We start from the raw sequence: 8,884 nt of genomic DNA, 5'->3' as shown, positions 1-8,884 counted from the left end.
CTACTGCCTGTTTTCTTCCATGAATTTTGTGGTTTCAGATCTTACATTCAAATCTTTAATACATTTTGAATTTATTTTTAGTGAATTTATTTATTATAAGATGGTGGTCCAGTTTCATTCTTTTGTATGTAGCTGTTCTGTTTTTCTAACACCATTTATTAAAGAGAATGTCTCTTCTCCATTGTCTATTTTTCCTCCTTTGTCTTAGATTAATTGACCATCTATGCATGGATTTATTTCTGGGCTCTCTATTCTAGTCCATTCATGAATGTGTTTTTATGCCAGTACCTACTGTTTTGGTGAGTATAGCTTTGTAGTATAGTTTGAAATCAAGAAGTGTGATATCTCCGGTTTTGTTTCTATTTCTCAAGATTGCTTTGGCTCTTTGGAGTCTTTTGTGGCTCCATACAAATTTTAGGATTATTTTTCCTAGTTTTATAATAATGTTATTGGCATTTTGATTGGGATTGCAAAAAATTGTAGATTGCTTTGGGTCGTATGGACATTTTAAATTATTAATTCTTCCAATTCATGAGCACAACGTATCTTTCAATGTACCTGTGTCATCTTCAAATTCTTTCATTGATGTCTTATAATTTTCAGAATACAGGCCTTTCCCCTCCTTGGTTAAATTTATATAGAGATATTTTATTATTTTTGATGCAATTGTTAAGGGGTTTGTTTTCTTAATTTCTGTTTGTGATAGTTTATTAGTATATAAAAAGCACAACATATTTCTTAATATTGTGTATCCTAAAACTTTACTGAATTTTATTAGTTCTAATAGGTGTTTTTTTTGGTGGAATCTTTAGGGTTTTCTGTATATAATATCACTAGAGGCCCAGTGCATGATTGAATCATGCACGTGTAGGGTCCCCTACACACTTTCGCTTTTCGCAGTGGAGCTGGGTGCCTGTCCGTTGGTGCACCAGGCCTTTCAGAAGCCTCTGGCTCGGCAGAGGCTTCTGAAAGGCCTGGTGCCAGAGCAGACAGGCACCCAGCTCCCATGCTTTTGATGGTCTGCGGCCGCTGAGGGGGGCTACCCTGCTGTTGAGAGGTGCAGGGGGCGGGACTCCCACCCCCTGCGCCTCTCAACCGCCGCTGAGGGGGGCTGCCGCGGACACCTGGCTACCCTGCCGTTGAGAGGCGCAGCTGGGTGTCCGAGGCAGGCCCCCTCAGCGGCCGCGGATCTGGCCGTTGAGAGGCGCAGGGGGCGGGAGTCCCGCCCCCTGCGCCTCTCAACAGCAGGGTAGCCCCCCTCAGTGGCAGCGGATCCGTGCCTCTCAACGGCCGGATAGGCCACCCCGAGTCCCGCCCCCCAGCCTCCCGCCACCTAATCATGGGCGAAGCGGAGTGATGGTAATTTACATGTTACTCTATTATTAGATAGGATGTCATCTGCAAATAGTGACCATTTTACTTCTTTCTTTCCAATTTATATGCCTTTTATTTATTTTTAATGCCTAATTGTTGTGGGTAGGGCTTTCAATATTATGTTGAAAAAAAAGTGGACAGAGTACATCCTTGTCTTGTTCCTGATCATACAATAAATACTTCCAGATTTCTAGTATTCAGTATGATTTAGTTGTTGGTTTATCATATATGGTCATTATTATTTTGAGATATATTACTTATATACCCACTTTTTGAGAGTTTTTATCATAAAGATATGTTGAATTTTGTCAAGTGCTTTTTCTTTATCGAGATGATCATGTAATTTTTTTCTTTAATTTTGTTAAAGTGGTGTATCATGTTGATTGATTTGCTGATATTGAACCATCCTTGAGTCTATGGAACAAATCCCACTTGATCATGATATATGATCCTTTTAATGTATTTTTTAATTCAATTTTTTAATGTTCTGTTGAGGATTTTTTGCATCTATGTTCATCAGGGATATTGGCCTGTACATTTTTTTTCTGGTGTGTTTGTGTTGTCTTTAATCAAGGGCAATGTTGGCCTTGTAAAATGCGTTTTCCTCTTCATTTTTTGGCAATAATTTGAGAAGGATTGGTATTAACTCTTATTTAAATGTTTAGTAGAATTTACCTGTGAAGCCTGATCCTGGAGGATTTTTTTTGTAGTAGTTTTTAAATTACTAATTACATTTTATTACTTGTAATGAGTGTATTCAGATTTCCTACTTCTTCATGATTCAGTCTTGGAAATTTGTTGGTTTCTAGCAATTAATCCATTTCTTCTAGGTTTTTCAGTAGGTTGGCATATAATTGTTCATAGTAGTCTCTTATGATTCTTTATATTTTTGTGGTGTCACTTGTAACTTCTCTTTCATTTATGATTTTATTTATTTTGGCTCGGTCTCTTTGTTTCTTGATGAGTCTGGTTAAAGTTTTATTGATGTTCTTTATCATTTAAAAAAACAGCTTTTTGTTTCATTGCTCTTTTTTCATTATTTTTCTTAGCCTATTTCATTTATTTTCACTCTGATCTTTATTATTTCATTCTTTTTACTAAGAATCTGTTACTCTTTTTCTATATACTTTAGGTGAAAAATTATATTGTTTATTTGATTTTTTTCTTGTTTCTTGAGGTAGCCTTATATGTTAGAACTTCCCTTTTAGAACTGATTTTGCTCATCTCATAGATTTTGGCAAGTTTTGTTTTTATTTACATTTGTCTCAAGGTAGTTTGTGATTTCCTCTTTGATTTTTTTCATTGACCCATTGATTATTTAGTCGCTTATTGTTTTGTTTTGTTCCCAGGTGTTTGTTTTTTTCTTTCTTTCTTGTCATTGATTTCTAGTTTCATACAATTTTGGTCAGATAATATTCTTGATATAATTTCAGTCTTCTTAAATTTATTGATACTTATTTTTTTTTGCTTAAGATATAATCAATCCTGATAAATGTTTCATGCACTTGAAAATAATGTATATTCTGCTGCTTGGGATGAAATGTTTTAAAAATATCAATGAAATCCTTTTGATTTAATGTGTCATTTAAGGTCATTGTTTTCTTTTAATTTTCTGTCTGGAATATATACCCAGTGATATCAATAAGATGTTAAAGTCCCCTATTATGACTGTATTACTCTTGATCTCTCCCTTTATGTCTATCAATATTTGCTTTATATATTTAGGTGCTTTAATGTTCAGTGCATAAATGTTTACAATAGTTATATCCTCTTATTGAATTGATCCCTTTATTATTATATAATTCTCACTAGAAGCCCGGTGCACGAAATTCGTGCACGGCGGGGGGTTGTCCCTCAGCCCAGCCTGTACCCTCTCCAATCTGGGACTCATGGAGGGATGTCCGACTGCCCGTTTAGGCCCGATCCTGGTGGGATCGGGCCTAAACGGGCAGTCGGACATCCCTCTCACAATCCAGGACTGCTGGCTCCCAACTGCTTGCCTGCCTGCCTTCCTGATTGCCCCTAACCGCTTCTGCCTGCCAGCCTGATCACCCCCTAACCACTCTGCTGCCAGCCTGTTTGCCCCCAACTTCCCTCCTCTGCCGGCCTGGTTACCCCTAACTGCCCTCTCCTGCAGGGTTGATCACCTCCAACTGCCCTCCCTTGCAGGCCGGGTGCCTCCCAACTGCCCTCTCCTGCTGGCCATCTTGTGGTTGCCATCTTGTGTCCACATGGGGGCAGGATCTTTGACCACATGGGGGCAGCTATATTGTGTGTTGCAGTGATGATCAATCTGCATAGTACTCTTATTATATAGGATGACATTTCTTTCTTTTTTTTATCCTCACCTGAGTATATGTTTCCATTGACTTTTAGAGAATGTGAAAGAGAAAGGGAAAGACAGAGAGAAACATCAAAGTGAGAGGAATACTTAGATTGCTTGCCTCCTTCCTGAGCCCTGACCTGGGCCCCAGCCAGGGAGGAGCCTGCAACTTAGGTACATGCCCTTGATCAGAATCTAACCTGGACTCTGCGGTTGGCAAACCTAGACATTATCCACTGAGCCAAACCGTGTAGGGCAGGTTATGACATTTCTTAGCCCTCCAGCAGCGGACCTTCATTTTTTTCTCCAGGAGTGTGGTGGAAAAGCCCTAGATCACTTTTTTGGATTCTTATACCCAAGTTACTAAGAATATTACCAGTGGCATACAGGGAGCTTAGCCAATGAGTGGTCAGAAAAGGTATTTCCTCTGTAGTTCACACCTATCTCCTGTGATCTCCGGCTCCACCCCTGCCAAGGCCTAAAGCCTCCAGCCCTGGGCAGGGACCCCCTGCTCTACCCCCAGCCAAGGCCGCAAGCCTCTGTTTGAGGCTCAGACCCTGGGCAGGGACCCCCAGATGGTTCCAATTGCCTACAGACACCCACAGCTGGCTCTATCGCCCGGCTCCACCCACGGCCAAGGCTGCAAGCCTCTAGGCTTGGGCTCTGGGCAGGGACCCCCAGCTGGCTCCGATCGCCCACAGGGGACCCCAGCTTGCTCTGATTGCCAGGCTCTGCCCCAGCGGCCAAGGCCGCAAGCCTCTGGCAGAGGCTTGGGCTCTGGGCAGGGACCCCCAGCTGGCTCGGATCACCTGCAAGGGACCACAGCTGGCTCCGCTGGAGGGCTCCACCCCAAGCCAAGGCCTAAAGCCTCTGGCTGAGGTTTGGGCCCTGGGCAGGGACCCCCAGCTGGCTCCAATCACCTGCAGGGACCCCCAGCTGGCTCCGCTCGTGGGCTCCACCCCCAGCCAAGGCCTAAAGCCTCTGGCAGAGGCTTGGGCTCTGGACAGGGACCCCCAGCTGGCTCCGATCGCCAGGCTCCGATCACCAGGCTCCGCCCCAACGGCCAAGGCTGCAAGCCTCTGGCCAAGGCTTGGGCTCTGGGCAGGACCCCCAGCTGGCTCTGATCTCCCCGCTCTGCCCCCATCCAATGCCGCAAGCCTCTGTTTGAGGCTCGGCCCCTGGGCAGGGACCCCCAGATGGCTCTATCCCCTGCTCCATCCAAGGCCAAGGCCTCAAGCTTCTGTTTGAGGCTTGGGCCCTGGTCAGGGACCCCCAGCTGGCTCCAATCACCGCAGGGGACCCCAGCTGGTTCCAGTGGCCCAGCTCCACCCCAGCCAATGCCGCAAGCCTCTGGCTGAGGCTCGGGCCCTGGACAGGGACCCCCAGCTGGCTCCGATCGCCTGCAGGGGACCCCAGCTGGCTCTGATCACCTGTGGGGGACCCCTGCTAGCTCTGATATTCCCCTCTGATCTTCGGCTCCAATATCCCAGTTCCAACAACTGCTCTCTGAGGCTGCAGCCATCTTGGTTAGGTGTATTTGCATATCCCCTTTCTGATTGGCCGGTGGGCGTGGCCAGTGGGCGTGGCTTGTGAGTGTAGCAGAGTGATGATTTGCATATTACTGTTTTATAGATAGGATTGTTTCTTATTACATTCTTTTTTTAAAGTTTTTTCTTTTTTGTCTGATATGAGTATTGCTACTTCACCTTACTTTTCATTGCTATTTGCTTGGGATGTCCTTATCCATTCCTTCACTCTCAGTCTTTAGATGTGAAGTGAATCTTTTGTAGGCAGTATGTAGATGGGTCTTGTTTGTTTTTAAATCCATTCTGCCACCCTATGTCTTTTGATTTGAGTGTTTAAGCCATTTACTTTTAAAGCGATTATTGATATGTATGTAGTTATTGCTGCTTCATTATTCATATTTATGTTCCTTTTTTCTAAGATCTTTATCTCATTTTCAATTTTAAATGATAGCCTTCTTGGGTAAAGTAGTCTTGGTTATAGGCCCTTGCTTTTAATCACTTTGAATATTTTGTGTCAGTCCCTTCTAGCCTGAAATATTTCTGTTGAGAAATCAGCTGACAGTCCTAAGGGAGATCCCTTGTAAGTAACTGTCTTTCTGCTACTGCTCTTAATATTCTGTTTGTCTTTAACCTTTGCCATTTTAATAATGATGTGTTTTGGTGTGGACCTCTTGTTTTCATCTTATTTGGGAAGCTCTGAGCTTTCTGGACTTGTGTAGCTTTTTCCTTCATGAGTTTAGAGAAGTTTTCAGTCATTATTTCTTCAAATAAGTTCTTAATCCCTTGCTTGCTCTCTTCTCCTTCTGGTACTTATGGGATGTGGGTGTTGTTACACTTGATGTTGTCCCAGAGGTCCCTTAAACTATATTTATTTTTCACATTTCTTTTTTTGTTTTGCTTATTTTCTGCTACGTTCTCCTCTAATTTGCCCATTCTATCCTCTACTTCTTCTAATCTGATTTTTTAGTGTATTCTTCATTTCAAATATTGTATTCTTCATTTCTGACTGTTTCTTTTTTATAGTGTCTATATCCTTTTTTGTGTTTACTATTTCTTTGCAGAAGTTATCACTGAGTTCATCTAGTTTCCCCCTAAGTTCATTGAGTACTCTTATAACCATTGTTTTGAACTCTGTATCTGGTAGATTGCTTGTCTCCATTTCATTTAGTTCTTTTTCTGGATATTTCACCTGTTCTTTCATTTGTGGCATGTTTCTTTGCCTCCCCATTTTAACTTCCTCTCTGTGTTTCTGTGTGTTACATCAGTCTTCTATGTTTCTCAGTCTTGGTAGTGTGGCCTTATGTAGTAGGTATCTTGTGGGCCCCAGTGGTACAGTCTCCCTGATCACCTGACCTGAGTATCCAGGAATGTGTCCTTTAAACACACACACACACACACACACACGTATATATATTTCAGAGAGGAAGGGAGAGTAAGAGTGAGATAGAAACATCAATGATGAGAGAGCATCATTGATCGGCTGTCTCCTACATGCTCCTTACTGGGGATTGAGCCCTCAACCTAGGCATGTGCCCTGACCAGGAATTAAACCATGACCTCCTGGGTTCCTAGGTCAATTCTCAACCACTGAGCCACACTGGCCGGGCCCAGGAAATGTGTATTATGTGGGTTTTGTGTGCGCTCCTGTTTTAGCTGAGCCTTGGTTACTGTTGGCACATTTGTGGGTGAGATTGACCTTTACACTGGTTGGCTGTGAGAATTGGCCAAAATATCAGTTTATGAGCTTCTGTGCAGGGGCTGATGCCATGAAGTGGAATTCATCCTGGCATGGTCTTGTGCCTGCTGAGTTTTATGCCACTATTGGAGCTAATTGGGTGGTGCTGTTTTTGGTTTGAAGCCAGCCATGGGGTGTGTTCATTCTGGGACCTCTTGGGAGGGACTGTGTTGCAAGTCAATGTCAGACTTTGCCTGTAGCTGCCCCAAAAGACATTATTTCTTGAACTAAGTTTTCTTTCCCTTTCTCTTTCTTTTCTCCTTCTGGGACCCTTATAATTTGAATGTTAATATGCTTGATGTTGTCCCAGAGGTCCATTAAACTATCTTTTTTTTTTTACAAAAAAAAAAAAAAAACAAGCTCTGGCAAGTTTTATTAAAGAAAAATTTTGTGTGATTTACTTTTTACCAGTATGTTCTGGTATGCTTCTAATGATATCAGAATCACCTGGATCAGTGATAGCCAGTGTGCATACTCGAGTATTTTCCATATGCTGTGCCCAGTTCAATGTTATTGCCACTGTAGTTATGGACACCAGTCATGGGCAACATGGTGTAGTACTCTATTTCAGATTTCTTAACATTTGGACAATTGTTGGCGAGGATGTCCAGTTTCATTTTTCCTTGTATGATTATTTTTGTTTCTGCTTGTGTCCCAGCTTGTACTTTCCACTATTCATAACAAGTGGGAGCCTAGAGTTATTGACTCCAGTGACTTTTTCCTCTTCTTTTTAGTTATCATATTCCTGTTTTAGGTGCTGGGTGACTCCCAACTAAGAGCAGCTGCAAAGATGCCTGAGGAATGAGAAAAGTACTACCCTCATTTTTAAAAATTCTGTTTTAATTTTGCTGTTTTAACTGGGTAATTTCCACGATTCTGACTACCAGTTGGCTGATCTGTTCTTCCGTGTCATCTAATCTTCTGTTGATTCCTTCTGATGTACTTTTCATTGTAGTTATTTTATTATTTATTTCTGATGGGTACTTTGATATATTTTAAAGGTCTTTGTTGAAGTTCTCACTGTGTTCCTCCATTGTTCTCCTGAGTTCGGCCAGCAACTTTATGACTGTCACTTTGAACTCTTTATCAGGTAAGTTACTAATCTCTGTTTTATTCTTTTTTTTTCTCCTGAGGTTTTTATCTTGTTCTTTCATTTGGAACACATTTGTCTCCTCATTTTGTTTGAATTTCTGGTTTTTTATCATGAATCAGGTGAAACATATACCTCTATTGATCTTGAAGGAGTGTTTCCTGTGTAGATTGTGTATCCCTGTAGGTTTTGGCAGGCTAGTTGGAGCTGTACCAAATATGGGTGGGGGAATTCTGGGGTATACCATCCTGAGACCTCCTTGTTGGGTTAGCTGGTACTTGAACTGGAGCAGAAATGGGCCAAGGAAAGACCCAGGGCATGCCATGTTGGAGCTGCTTTGGTATGCTAGCTGGAGCAGGAGTGGACATGAACTAGTGGGAATCTTGAGGCTACCTTGGCAAGCCTGCTGGAGATGGATATCTCTCCTAGTGTTGAAGGAATGGCCTTGTGTAGCAGATGTCACATGGAGCCCAGAAGTACGGTCTACCCTGATCACCAGAGCTGGGTACTCAAGGGATGTCCTCTATGTGAGTTGTACTTGCCCATTGGGTATGATGGGGTCCTGCAAGTGGTGTGCTATTGTGGCTGCTCAACTTTCATGTTTGTTGGTACCATATTGAGTTGCTGTTAGTGGGGTAGGGGATGCTGCTCACCTGCCACTGTTGGCAGGTTTGAGTGAGAGTGCAAAAATAGCATCTGCCAGTGCCAGCAAAGTAGAGGGAGGCCGGTAAAAATGGGAACTTTCAGTATTTTGTCTCTGGAAAGAGTCCAAGCAGACCTCTGCCCCTCTGTCAGATGCTTCAAGATCAGCAAGTGACTCTCCTTCACATATGATC

At 42.7% G+C, this 8,884-nt stretch overlaps 1 pseudogene across 1 annotated transcript; it reads right to left on the bottom strand.

The window, feature by feature from the left end:
* Window positions 1-7,355: 7,355 nt before the first annotated feature.
* Window positions 7,356-7,699, bottom strand: LOC307095154 (large ribosomal subunit protein eL30-like; annotated as a pseudogene). The gene has a single exon. The product of its transcript is annotated as a large ribosomal subunit protein eL30-like (transcript).
* Between the last annotated feature and the right edge of the window lie 1,185 nt (window positions 7,700-8,884).

The sequence above is a fragment of the Cnephaeus nilssonii genome, assembly GCF_951640355.1.
Source record: "Cnephaeus nilssonii genome assembly, chromosome: X".
Classification (NCBI taxonomy): Eukaryota; Metazoa; Chordata; class Mammalia; order Chiroptera; family Vespertilionidae; genus Cnephaeus; species Cnephaeus nilssonii.
This window is presented reverse-complemented; position numbering and strand designations above follow the sequence as displayed.